The sequence below is a fragment of the Eschrichtius robustus genome, chromosome 9 (assembly GCF_028021215.1).
Source record: "Eschrichtius robustus isolate mEscRob2 chromosome 9, mEscRob2.pri, whole genome shotgun sequence".
NCBI lineage: Eukaryota > Metazoa > Chordata > Mammalia > Artiodactyla > Eschrichtiidae > Eschrichtius > Eschrichtius robustus.
The window spans coordinates 867,251-882,033 of NC_090832.1; the positions used below are offsets into that span (position 1 = coordinate 867,251).

Genomic DNA, 14,783 nt, shown 5'->3' on the forward strand with positions numbered 1-14,783 from the left:
GGTGGAACCATATGATAGAAGGGTCAACATTCCAGAGTCGCCACTTGGTGTAGAACTCAGGTGAGTTACCAGTCACCCAATCCAGGGTCAGCGAAGTGTGACCTGTGAGTAAAGTTTCCCAACCCCCACCTAGTCAACTGTGATGCAAGGGAGAAACAAACCTTTAAGTTACTAAACCACTAAGATATAACATAGATAACTATAAGATATAGTCGCACCTTATCCCGCCTACCATTAATTACCCTGGCTTATACCACTCTCAGTGCTCAGAGTTTTCTCATATATATATATATATATGAGAAACTGTATATATACAGAGCTATATATATATATACAGTTGACCCTTGCACAACACGGTTTGAACTGCGCAGGTCCATTTATACATGGGGTTTTTCAATGGTAAGTACAAATACATGATATGTTTGGTTGGATTTGTGGATGCAGAACCATGGATAGGGAGGAACCATGTATACAGAGGGCCGACTATACGTTATACTGTTATATGCAGGTTTTAGACCGCACAGAGGCGCCCCAAGGCTCCTGTGTTGTTCAAGGGTCAACTGTGTGTGTGTATATAAATATATTTATGTATATATATTCTCCATATATGAATGCTTATTCAACTATATCTCATTAATGTGATATAGTTGAGAGGTAAACACAGTACGTAGTAATGCAAATTCTGAGATATCAATTTTATTTTTAAAATATGTGTAACTTTATCACTTTTGTGGAATTTGAGGTCATTTTGTCTACTCCTCTTGTTTTACAAATTAAGAGACTAGAAATGTGGGCTGATGAAGCTATTAAATTATGGTAAGTTTCATCACCATTAGTGAGAGCAACCGTGGTTCAGCTTTCTGGAAAGTGCACAGAACATGCCAGCTCCTACTCTGTGACTCAGCCTTCATGACCCTGATCCACATCCCAGAGCAGGTCTACAGGGGACATGTACAAGGGCACTCACAGAGGCATGTTTGTGGAAGTGCCTAGAATTCATCCTTAGGGGAATGGTTTCGATGATGCTTTTAATGGATAACTACTTACAGACGTATAGAAAACATAATTGGGGTGGGTTTTCAAGTAGGGGGGACATGGGAGAAGGTATCAAAGAGGATGGAAGAAAAAAAAGGAAAGATATTATTTCACTAAGATCAGAGACAGTAATTCACATAGTAAAATTTCCAAATTATTTTCAAGTAGAGAGTTTATTTTACTAAACATGTTGAATTAATTTAAATGTTGTTGGTCACTATGCTGCTGAAGAGAATTATTAAAACACATAGAGATATTGGCTTTAACAGTTTTTACTGAACATTTATTTCCTTTGCCGTTTTAAAAATGATTATTTACTTAATAATTGCTCCCTTGATTTTTGACCCAAACTTGCTTCATTGTGTGCCTATCACAGAACCCTACATATACTAAGTGCTCAAAGATTGATCATTATTGTATTTTTCCACTATGAATGTAGGTAATGGATGATTTCATAAAGATACTTTTGACATTTCTTTTAAATATAATGTTTGTATCAATTTTGTATTTTACTCTGTCTGGATTCCAGCCCTTTCCTCTCAGTTTTGATTATGTTTTATTTCTAGGATCCTTTATTTATTTATTTTCCCACTTTTCTTAGTTTCAGTCCTTCCTTTGGCTCACTTTGTGGCTTTACGAAATGACGTGGTGTCAAGAAGCAGACGCTCAGCAGAGAACCCACGTGTGGTCTCTGGACAGTGTGCGTTTGAATTAAGCCCTCAAGTCTGCTACTGACAGTACAGCAAACAGCAAAATCAGTTCAGTATTTACTGCTAACATTGCATCTGGTACAAATCACTCTAACTCTCCAAGGTATGATGTTGTCTGTCAGTTGCTGCTTTGGTAGTTTTGTGAGGATTTTATGTAGTTTTGTTAGTTCTGAAAATTTGCATTTATTTTTTTAACCACATTCATTTTTAATGACCTAAGTTCTTGTCTCTAAACTAAGAATGTGTCAACTCTTCCTGCTGTTCTGACCTACACATCAGCACCCTAGTCTTGTAACACCCCGTGCCTGAGGCTTGGGTGATCAAAAGTAGAAGATGCCATGGTGTTGAAAAGATATTACAAGGAGGTCTTATATTTGAGACAGAGCAGTGACTCTACCATTTTTTTCTGATGTATGGCAAAACGGAATCTTTGTCTTCAGTGGGTTATTGGTGAACACAGATGGTATATGGCAGGTGCCTGGTCTAAAAAATTATACTTGATGTGGATTCTAAGCCTTCCATACTGGCTTATCTTCTTCTCTTGTTCATACTTTCCTGCTTAGAATGGCATGGATGGAGTGTTTGTCCTTTTGTATTTAAAATTGTTTTCCTATTTTTGTGATCTCTGGCAACATAAATCTCCAGAATTAAATCTTGGCTCTATTAGTCAGCTGTAATTAACTTACTTGCTGTCAGGACACACAATAGCTCAGAATTCCTCAATGGTTTCTGCCTTTACCTTTTCTCAAGATGAGTGATACTAGGGACCAAATGCCTCTTTCTACACAGAAGCAGAGTAAGGCTTTTCATGAGATCCACAACCCCGGGCACACGAGAGTGGAAATAATGTCTGAGAGCCTCTTCACCATGAGACCAGCTGGAGTCCTGGCTCTAGCACCAAAACTGTTTGTATTTGATTACTTAAGACAGAGGATTCGGGGAAATTGGCAGAGCAGAAAGTAGAAAGCAGAAAGTACCTGGTAGATGAAATCTGTCACGAGGAACCCTCAATAAGACTATCGACAGATTTCTCATCAGAAACTTTGAGGCCAGAAGACTGGGCTGATCTGTTCAAAGTGCTAAAAGAAAAAACTGTCAACCAAGAATCCTGTATCCAGCAAAACTTTCCTTCAAAAGTGAGGGAGAAATTAAGACATCCCCAGATAAACAAAAGCTAGGGAGTTTGTGACCACTATTTGCCCTGCAAGAAGTGTTCATGTGAGTCCCCTGCAAGATGAAATGAAAGGAAACTAGACAGTAATTCAAAATTGTGTGGAGAAATAAAGGTAAATACACAGGCAGCTATAAAGGCTTGTATTATTGTAACAACAGCTTATAACTGTACTTTTTGTTTTCTACATGGTTTAAGGGACTAATACACTTAAAGAAAAAGCCAATTATTCGTATAATTGGTATATTTTGGTCACATATTCCAAAAATCTATTGCAAAATGTCTTAAGCAAAATAGGGACTAAATTGGTTCACATACCTAAAAACCATCAGAGCACTGTTGCCCCGGATCCAGCACTGTGGCTGGATCGAGACATCACTGGAGGGGCTGGGAACACAGCAGTCAACAAAATGGGAGAAGTTTGTGCATATTTTATAGAAAGAAAATGGAAGAAACATGTAATCTTGTTGACAGTTTATAGTTAGTTTTTAGAATTTAGATTAGGGGTTATATTTTCCTATAAATTTTGATCTATTAATGCAATGTGGCTACAAAATAAAATTCAAAAGGCCAATAGTCAATTGTTATTTAGTTTGATATCTCTTTCCATTATATTGAAGAAGAAAACCAAAGGAACTGATTTGGGGAGTAGTTAGGTAACTGGATTAGATGCTATTCCTTGCATTTTGCTCGGGGTTATTTCATTACAAGAAAAAACAACACACTCTCTTAGCTATTTTAAGAAAAATAAGATTTTGCATAAAGATCCAGAAGTCTATCACGGATACTCAGAACAGGAGCCCTGCAGAACCTCAGAATGGCTCTCGCTGCGTGTGGTGAAGGATGAGCTCTAGGAGCTGGGAAGCTGTCTGAACAAGGCGGGCCCTCTGTTCCCTCTGTCCTGCCCTGCAGTGTCTCTCATTTCTCCTGCACGTGAGCCTCAAAGAATTACCTGAGTCTTCACGTCCTCCCAGCCCGATGTAGCCACCCACGGCCATAGCTGTCAATTGTGACAGCCTGGGCCAGTGGCACAGCCCCAGGCGAGTCTGCTGTGGCAGGCGGTGCAGCAGGTGGGGAGCTGTGTCCCACCCTCCGCAGGGCTGGGGGTGGGGGATGGGCAGGCAGACCCTCCAGGTGTGCCTGCACCCTGGGCACTGACCTACTCTGCTTCTCTTAGGAGGTAATATTTGTTCACTGAATGCTTATTTCTATCAACTAGATGGGGTAATGCAGAGTTCTCGATGATATTTATTCATATGCTCATTTTATTTTTCAACAATATTTAAGTGCCTACGATTTTTTAGGCCCTGTGCCAGGTGCAGGGATACACTGGTGGGTGAAAAATGGTGTTTCTGCCTTCTTTCACGGGTTTATGAACAAACAAGGTAGTGATATTATAAAACTTTAAGGTCACTAAAAACAGATTTATTAAGCCCCAGTGATCTTCCTGGGCACTTTAGGGACCCAGATATGTATTAAATTAAAAGCCCAGTTTCCACTGCTGGAAATACAGTGGCTCCTTCCACAAACATCACTAATGTTTCCCAGGAGTTTCCGATTTTGCCAAGCCTCCCGCGTGCATGGCTGCGGGGATCCCAGCTCGTCCCTGGAGGGCCAGCGAGGGGGCTGTTCTGTGGGCTTCCTTCCAAATGAGATGTGAAGGGAGGGGCTCAGAGAAACTCCTTTCCTTCCTTCGCCAGAAGCTCTGACATGACAGTATCATTAGTTAGGTTACTGGATTGGTTCCTGTGCTTTAGAGCATGTTGAGTTATTTTACAAAAAATGGCTGAAAGCAGTTTTCTGTCAAGCTAGTCATATTTTTTCTGAATATGAAGCTCTATCTGCCCTTTATCAAGTGCCTCACAGACCAGGGCAGCTCTGTGCTGGCTCCTGCCCAGAGGATGCTTTTCTCTGCTGTTCCTTGCACCTCCCTTCAAAGGGTACCAACCGGGCATCTGTCCTTCTGTCCCCCTGGAGCACCTGTGTCTCTCCACCTTTCATCTCCCGAGTAACACGCTGGGCCTTCTCCCCCCAGCCCTCATTTCTCCACACACACCTGCAGACCCACCTCGCATCAGGGTCTTGAACACCCTCTGGGTTATAATGGGGGTGTGGCCGTCCTGCCCTCAGCAGCTCAAGGTCTCATGAGGGAGGAAGCAAGGAAGGCGTGAGGTCTAAACCGCCAGAAGTTCTGGCCACAAAGGACCCTGACCACTGTTGGGGTCGGCGAAGGCCTCTGGGGGGACGTTTACGTCCAAGCCGAGACCTGGAGGCCGGCTGGAAGCCCAGGTCTCAGGTAGAGGCCCCAGCCCGGGGTGACCCCAGGCCTGGAGGGACAGGAAACGGCTGTTTGTTCTGAGTAGTTGTGTGTCTTGTTTATCGTGCCAAAAAATGGTAAAGTGATTAGAATGTACAGGACCCGGTGGGCGAACAGTATTGCTGGTGGCCGTGTAAGCACAGTGAGTCCTGGCCCCGGGGGCTGGGCTGGGTGGGGGACATGACGGTGGCCCAGCTCCTGCAGGGAATCGCTGTGTTACTGTAATTCAGACGCTCCCTGGCCCAGCCTTTGTCTGCACTAGAGCTAGTTTCCAACCCTGGCTTTCCGTGTTTGCTGTGAAGGCGGCCAAGGGACTGAGGGCGCCTGCAGCCCTGGGTGTGCTGTCGGGGTCTCCCACCTCCTCCTGTCCGCAGGGTCTCCTCTGGGACCCTCCCCCTTGGCCTCTCGCCTGCAGGCTCTTCACGGGGCTGGGCCACCCCTCAGGGCTCTCTGTGGCCCTCTCCTCCCTCCTGCGCTGTGACAGCTGCATGGCCAGGGCTGGGACCCGCAGCCCGCACTCTGCCAGCTCATGTGGTCTGCGACTCCCTTCGCCGGACGGCTCGGCCCCCACTCCCCAGGAGGGTCTTGCCTAAGGGCAGCTGTCGTCTTGGCGGATGTTTCTGTTCGTGAAATACACCATTAAGGAGACGCCTCAGGCCTGCGTCTTAACCTGCCCTGCCCCACTCCCTGGAGCGGTCGCTCCCACACCATTAACCAGCGCTACTTGTATTTTTCAAATGGAGCCGGTTATAAATGAGGTCATCACACAGCCAGCGTGGGGTGACAAAATAAACCCCAATTATTTTAAATCACATGGAATCTGAATCAGGAATCGAGGATGGACAGTGCCTCTTAAAAATGTAAAAAGAAACATTTACGGAATGGGTGCGTGAAGGGTTGTTATTTGCTTTATGAAAGGTTACTTTGCTTTTCTAAATGATTTACCATGGAATCACGCTAATGAGTAAAATCCTTAAGTGCTCTTAAAATTCTAATTAGAACTTTTAGCTTAAGATTGCATCTGGCTGTTTTCTTATAGGTTCTCTTCCAAATTCCTGTTTAAAGATTCAAGCAACAGAAAAGAAAACACCAAAAACTAAAAAATGTGCTGTAAAACAAAATAGCCGTCAACATTTTATAAGATCCTTGGAGCAAGTTCCAGTAATAATGGGGCAGATGTGTTTGGATTCAAATTCTTAAAAATCTTAAACCTCTTCTTCACCCTCTAAAACAAAGGACAGCACGTCCAGGAAGGGGTGGGCTGGGGTCGGGTCCTCTCTGTTACCCACCTACATGTGAGGTCCACCCGCAGAGGCCAGCTCTTCTCAGAAGCAGCAGGAAGCCTGTGTCCTTGTCCTGAGATGCCAGCCCACCAGGAACCACCATCTTTCCACCCACTGGAGGACCCAGCTCGGAGGACACAGTACCTGTGGGCACTGCTGGGCCTGTATGTGGTGGGGAGACGGGGGATGAGACCAACGGGCCCCAGGAGGCCTGGAGGCTGCTGCACTTATATATTTTAACACAATTATTATCTATGGCCTCCTGTACTTGAAGCATTATTTTTTTCTGCTCTAAGTTTGAAAATTGGAAGTAGGAAATGGTAAAGGCCCTGCCTCAGTCTGGCAGAATACTCAACATGTGCTAGACCCTGGAAATTGGACAATTTCTCTAGTTGTTGATGCAAGAGGGAGATTATTTCAGAACCGACTTGAACAGAAAGGAGACATTCATATCCTGTTGGTGTAGACTTGAGTTTGCCAGCGTCTAACTCATTTGTATTAGAAACAATTTTATCTGGTGTATTTACTAATCATACCTAGGTTGACACTTCATACAGTATTAATGTGGGCAGCCCCTTCTCTTTTTGCTTGTATCATTTGGTGCTTTTTAAAAATCTTAACCTTTATGAGTTGCTTTGTTTTAGGTACACCTCTTAGAAATGGAACATTAATTGAGCTTTGCTTTTTCAGCCAATATGAGACTGATGTTTTAATAATGACAGTATCTAAAATAATTTCTAATAGTGTGAAAAGCTGTGTAAGTGATTATTTAAAATAATTGCTTCACTCCCCAACACCGTAAACCCACCAGGGCAAGGACCCTGTCTGTTTTATTCGCAGCCGTGTCTCTGGCAACTGGAGTAGAGACCGGAGAACAGTGTTGCATGAATGTTCAAGTAAATGATGGGAGAGTTTTTTATTTAAACAATCTCTTTAAAACTGTACATGTTCCTCCCAGTGTCTGCCGGCACCTGATGTTGCCGGGAAATGCAACCTATGGGGAGACTTGGAGATGCTTTTGCCTCGGGGGAGTCCTGGGGAAGAAGCATGGGACATGCTAGTTGTTTTATTTCATTCATTATCAGAAGTGAATTTACTGAGAAGCAAACGATGCTGAGGCCTTAAGGTTCTTCCCTGGACCTGGTGGGTCCTCAGTGGCGTGCCCATATCATCACATGTTGTGAAATTTTCAAAAGGTATTACCTGCAATCAGCAAAGACCATGCCTCTTTCCAGCCCCACTTCCCTCACCTGTGTTTCCCACCGTGGCAGGATGCAGGGGTTGCTGCAGTGAGTCAGGCTCTGGGGAAGTGGGGTCAGGGGTGCATTTGATTAGGGTTAGTGGAGTCACAGTCACTTCTGTCCCAATGCTGGGGTGACTTCAAAAAATGCTCTAACCATGCACTCTGCTGACTTACCCAGTGTCATGATATGAAGACTTAGGAAGAAAAGATAAGACCGTAATCAGCCAGAAAATGTAGTTAGAGTTGTGTAGAGGTGTACTGTGCCCTTAAATTGAAAAAAAAAATGCTTTTTTCCAGATTGTGTGATGCTTGTGGTAGCTGTCATATTTAAAATGTTAATTTATGTTATTCTTTTATGTGCATAATTTTCTTAAAGAGGTTCCCCAGATTATATAACTTTCAAGCCTCTCAAAACCTGGGATCCCATGCTGATTAAAATCACAAAAATTAAGAGCACTTTTAACATCTCTAGATTTTCCTGCACCAAATAACATGGAATAAATTTCTATGGAACAAAAACTGAAGAGATTACAAGAAGAGATGGCCCAAAACACATTAGTTGTGAGAAACTTAATACTTATTTCTCTTCCTCTGCATTCCATGGATCCAGAAGAATTGTGAAAGACATATTTATGAAAGATGTGTGTGTGCGCGTGTAAAATAAAAAACAAAAACCAGAGGGGAAAAACAGAAACAGATAGTAAATGGTAGACTGAGCTAAATCTTATCAGTAATTACATTAAATGTTAATGGTCTACACACTGCAGATAAGAGGCAGAGATTGTCAGGATGGCTTAAAAGCAAGTCCAAGCTATATGCTGCCTACAAGAGACAAACTTTTAATAAGAAGACAAGGAGAGTCTGAAAGGAAATGGTGGGAAAAGGTAAATCATGCAAATGTTAAGAATAAGTCATTGGAGTAAAGTGTATTCATATCTGAGAAAATAAACTTCTACATGGCGAGTATTGCCAGAGATAAAGGGAGTTTGTGTTGTGGTAGAACAAGCTTCTCTTCATCAGAAAGTCAATAATTATAAAGGTGCCTGTTGAGAAATACTCCAATACATGAAGCAAAACTGACCCAGTGAAAAACTGAAATAGATGATTCCATAACCAGGGTAAGATTTTAACACTCCTCTCTTGGCAACTGATAGAACAACGAGATTTAAAAAATGGAAAATGGGTCAGTGAGGACAAAGTGTGACCCACAGCCTGGGGTCACCCTGAAGGAGCTCCTGACTGAAGTGTCTGGAGGTAGTGAGAGCCTGGCCCCTGGCTCAGTCCTTGTGGGAGGTGACTTCCCTCCTCTGCAGTCGTTTGTGGCCCTCTGAAGCCCCCTTCCCACCGTGAGGAGGTGTCTGGCTCCAGGTGCCTGTGGGAGCAGTGGTTACAGGAGCTGGACAGGCCACCAGGCTTGTCAGGTGGCCAGAGCCATGGCCGGCCTCGGCCCATGGACTCACCTGTGTGTAATCTTGGGCCATGGAGGGCTCCTTACTTCCTTGTGAGCTCAGCAATGCCGTTAAAGAAGATAATTTTTAAATTGCATTCAACATTTTACTTGCTTTCAGGAAGAAAGCAGTTCAGGGAACTTTGTCATGAAGGGCAGAAGCCTTTTGAAACATACAGTAGATTGGTGCATATTTGTACACTACTGATCATTACAGTGTTGTTTGTAACAACAGAAAGTGTCAAAGCTACACTAATAAAGTGGAGCAGTTCAGTTGAATGTGGTGTGTTCATATTGAATGTGGAGGGGCCTGGATTAACAGTCCCTGTGACCAGCAGCTTCTGCGGAGGGACCCTGCATCTCCCCTGGTTTCCAGCAACCACTTGCGTGTTTGCCTTTGCAGGAGTCACTGGGTTCCCAGGGACCACAGCCAACAGCGTCCCCCTGGAAGAACTGCCTTCCTGACTTGCCGTGGGTACAAAGCACAGCCTTCATTTTCATTGCTTTGTGCATCTGAAACCTGGTGGACGAGTGACCCAGCCATGACTCCCACGCTGGACCCAGGTTTGCTTTTTCACGGCTGTTGGAGACTCCACCCCAGGGGCTCTCCTTTCCCGGATTCTTCATTAGCTTACTCTGAGCTGACTTCCTTTTCTTTCTCTTGCAGCATAAAAATGAATTGGAAAAGCAAATATCACCTCTAAGATTCACTGCTGCTACTTTAATTAAATGCACATTACCTTGGGGATTTTTTAAATGTTCCATCTCAGAACGGTAGAGACACGAGCAGCGTGGAAACCACATCTCTTTCCACTCCTCTCACCTCCTTTTGGACGTGGCAGATTGAATTTTGGCTGAGTCTGTGTCAAAATTCAGACATTTGGCGACGGTTAATCTCTCACTGCTACTGCAAAGGCAGTAATAACAACCAGCTGAGTGAAGAATGAAGCCCAGACTTGGAAAACAAGCAGAGCCACCCCTTGGTGAGGTCTTGCTACTCGGCAATACTTGTTACAGGAGCCCTGGTGGGAGGGGTGGGGTCTGGGGTCCGGGGTCCTGGCACAGCTGTGTCAGAGGCCGCTCTGCTCCCTGACTCAGACGTGCCAGATCACCCTTCCACTAGTTTGCGAAGGTATGTCTGAGATGGAGACAATAAAGGATTCAGAAGTGAAGTCTGGAGTATAGTTTGCCCTGTTATTGTCTCAAAGGACCAAAGTAGCAGAAGAACAAAGTCAGTCCAAGTTTAATACTTTAAAGCCAATGTATTTCTTAGTAAGAATATGAGTGGAAAACAAAACAACTTAGCCAATATTCTCCGAACTGCCATAATCCCTCAGCTCAGGGAGAAATTCCACCCCAAAAATAACAACAAAGAAAATCCAAATGAATACGGACCAAAGCCAGCCTCCCCCACCAGGTGAGTATTTCCATGGGTGATGGGCCTTGGATGAAGTCCAGTCCCGTTGGCGGACGCACGGCGCACTGGCCCCGGCAGCCACGTGGACCTGGGCGGGGGTGTGTCAGCGTCTCCCTGAGCACCTTCTACCTCTGCTCCCCACACAGGGCGCCCGGACGCGGGACAGAAGCCAGCTCCTGGCTGCGGATTGACACCTAGTTTCCTCATGAAGGTGGATCTATCTCTAAACATGTGTGCACAATAAATACTACATATTCCTTCAACAAGCAAGTGAGAGGGAGAGGGAGAGAGAGGATGGCAGGATTGATTCAAGAGAACATTTCGCAATGTACATGAAAAGTTTTAGTGGGTTGAGTTCCATATGTAAACATTTTTCAGTCTGTGTTAGATCTTTAGAACAGCTCCCTGGGTAACGTTTTTGACCCGTGATATATAGGGCAGTGTCTCCCCCCAGCCTGAGAATAAGACATGAATGAGACCCTGAGAGCTAGAATAATAATTATCTTCCCCCCAGTGAGCTAATGTATGTAATTTCCATGTTTTAATGCAGTAACAGTAGACTCTTATTTGGAGTTCTAAATAAATATATTTTGTTAATTATATACTTTTAAATTAGCATGAAAGTTTTCTCAGGATAGAGTTGTCCGTCTTCTTCCAATTTTGAGGAGGGGGAATTGAGGAGGAAGAGGGTCCCACCGGGTTTTCTTCATCCTGCTCTGGCCATGGAGCCACCCTGAGTCTCACCGACTGTTTCCTTAGCCTCGGTGAAAACAGTCACGTGAATTCATAAATTTTTGAGTAGTCAAAGGTATCAGGTTTAGCTAGTCAGATGTCCCTTAAAATATTTTGAGAAGCGTCTGTGCCTCTTTTGATGCGTAAGACACGGGTGCTTTCCATGCATGGTTTCATCCTTTCCTTGCAAACAGCTTCTAGATTAAACTCTCTTTAATCTCTGCTTTTACTATATCCTTGTTCTAAACCTTTGGATAACTAGCTGTTTATCATAAGATAAAACCAAACCTTCTTGATGTTCAGAGTCCGTAGCAGGTTCATCTCTACCCACTGCCATGTGACTCGTGGGGCCTCCCTCTAAGGGGCTTCATGGTTGGGCCACATCCTGTGACCTTCTGGGGTCCTTGCCCTGCGTGTGGAAGAGTGTCAGCCCCAGGGGAGGTCCGACAAGGCATGGGCTCGTAGAAGCAGAAGGACGTGCTCCTGTCCCAAGGCTGGTCCTCCAGCCGGTCCTGTGGGTCCCCTGCCACTCGCCTCAAGCTACATGACCACGTGAGCAAGAAGAAGTTGTTCCCAGTCCTCAGAACCCAGTCATTTGTGAGCTCAGCAAAGCCAACTGTCCAGCTCGGTGACGCTGATTCCTTTCCATGGGAACAGGCTGGAAGATCATTCCAGGCTCTTTTTTCAAAATTATTTAGGCCAGAACATGATTCCGGAACTGATTTTAGTGGAAGCTGATATAAGAAAATTCTCTATGTAGTAATGAAATCTAACACCCACATCGATAATAAAATACGTGCATTTGTGTATCTTTTCATAAACACGTCATTTCCTGAACGGTGTCTACCTCCTTCTTTCTCCCCCAAAGCTGGAATGAGTCAGGTTTGCTTCACTGTTGAATCGCCAAGAAGTGGGAGGAGGTGCTTGGGAGCAGGAGACTCACAGTCAACACGCATTCGCTCGTGAAGCCATACGATGAGCAGGTCTCACCCTCTTGTGTTTGCCAGGCGTCTCCTGTCCCCTTCCCACACTGTCCTCTTTGGAAGGGGGTCACTGTGCACAGCCCACACTTGGGAACATCTTCATAAGTTACTTGGAATTCTTGTGCATGGGTTGGTCTACTCTCCCCCCTTTGTTTATTCCATCGTGTGTTTATATCAGTGTGGACTGGTGGGTATTTGTTTTATGCTCTGGATTATGATCCAACACGACTTTATTTTGTTGTTCAAACTGTCCCAGCTTTGACCACTGGGGGCTCCTTCAGTTGGCTCCTGGGTCCCTTTGACCTGCTCCCTCTTTACCTTCTGACATTATAAGAAGCTCCAGACTCATCCTGTACAATTCCTGCTGCAGTCAGTCTTAGAATCAGTCATTTCTCCAAGGAGCCCTGGTGGCTTTTCGTGGAGAATGGAGTTTAGACACCAAGGTCTGGGCACTGGGTGGGTGTTGTGGCTGGTGAGGTGCCACTGCCTCTCAGTCGTCTTGGCTGACAGGAGACGGGCGAGTGTGTAGTGACGGTACGTGCACACTAGCTCCTATGTTAGATCCATCACACATGTGACATATTTGCACTTATTCTCTGCGTATCCATCAGTCTCTGGAGTAAGTGAGACACGAGTTCATCCTGATGGTTGTGGCGCTGACCGCACCACCTGGGTTATTCTGGTGGCCTTTTTGTTATTTTACTTTTGAATCTTACATCTCTGCTTTTCTTAGCAGGAAGCATATCCATGTACTTTTTTCTTCCCTAATAACTTGAGGAACATATATTTGTCTAAAAGTGCTACTTTGAAGAATGTTTTAGTTTTCTTTAAGGTATTTATATTGTGGTTTGCTGTATAATAATTTATATACTTGTTTAAATCTACCCAAATAGATACTAAACTCTTGGAGGGTCGGGATCATGTGTTTTTCATTTTTTATTCCTCCTGGCAACCGGCACAGACACTCAATTATGTCTTGATCGAGATTCTGTCTTTGTTACCCTATACTTGTTTCAGGAATCACAGCACATGCTGTGGGTGCTTCAGTGGAATGGTTACCTCTTCTGCATTTGGGGAAGATGCCAGCACCTTATGGCTATCACAGTATTCGTTGTTCCCTAGTCGGAAAGACGAGCCCTGGTCCCTTTCGGGGGTCCTCCCTCTGCATGGGGACCTATGTGTATTGCTAGTCCTCACTGTAATTTCTTAGTGGTTATCTACTTTAATGGCAGGACTGGAATACTTAGGAAAAAGAAGTACATTTATTTTTGGTAAAGATATTCAAACATTTGATGAGAATGCGATTTTTTTGTGCGTGGCAGTAACTTTCTTGTTATCTTTGGAGAAGTTAATATGGGGAAAATTATATAAATACATGGAATAGGAGAAAGAACTAGTTGCCATTAGGGTGAGCTCATGTAGACTGTGGTTGGGCTGGATGACAAGTACTGGGAAAAACAAGAGGATTGACTTTGCCTTAAAATCTATAGTTTCTGTCAATACAAGAATCCTGTTTAATAACAGGAAAATGTACTATGTGTCCACATAGCAAAGCACAACCTACATACACTCTCTGATTCTGTGATTATGATTTTATGTGGCTATCCCTGATTTCCCTAAATGCCCAGAGGAAGTTTTTACTTCTTGGTTGAAGGGCAAATACAGGGAAAAAGACATGGTTTTCTTTTGTGTCACAGTTAAAGCTTTGGCTCTTTGTCTTATAACTTAAAGGATTATAATTACGGTCTCTCATGGGCTGATCCAAACTTGTCCCATGCTCATGGGATTTAATGCTTCCTCCCAGGGAACCAAAATTGCTACATTTCTAAATTCCATCACACTTTATTTCTTAACATTCTTCTACTGCTGCAGTTTATTGAACTGTTTCTTATGTAAAATTAAGTTATTAATTAAGTTATTTTAAATAATGTCCACACTGAGAATACCAATGACAATGACAATAATAATGTTGATGACAACACAATAGAAGTATCTTTATTTCCATGGTGAGTGTGTGTGTGTGTGTGTGTGTGTGTGTGTGTGTAATTGTGGTGTGTAAGTATGGTGCCCGTATATTTATCATCCGGGTTGGGGACACTTCTGAAAGCGGCTGAAGCTGCTGTTAATAATCCCACTGCCCCACAAGCGTGAACGGGGACAGGCCTGGAAACGGAGATACGGTGGTCACCCTGTGAATAAGCCCAAATAGAAATACGATTTACCTTTGGTCTCCTTCCTTAAACACTATTCAGATTCCCTCACCAGCTAGTTAGTTCCTCTGCCTGAAAATCTCAGCCAGCCCAGCTCTCAGACGCCTGGGAACAGTGGACACAGAGGCACAGGAGTGGAGAAAGAAACAGGTGCTGAGCTGGGTCCTAAGAAAGGCCTGAGGTACTTTGTGGACTCAGGGGGTCTGGGCTGGTGAAGACCCCCCAGAGCCCAGCA

General features: G+C 44.1%; 1 long non-coding RNA gene across 1 annotated transcript; it reads left to right on the plus strand.

The window, feature by feature from the left end:
- The first annotated feature begins 1,658 nt into the window (after positions 1-1,658).
- LOC137769318 (uncharacterized) lies at positions 1,659-10,219 on the plus strand. Its single transcript, XR_011074943.1, has 3 exons — positions 1,659-1,848; positions 9,610-9,770; positions 9,874-10,219. It is a non-coding gene; the product is annotated as an uncharacterized lncRNA (long non-coding RNA).
- The last annotated feature ends 4,564 nt before the right edge of the window (positions 10,220-14,783 follow it).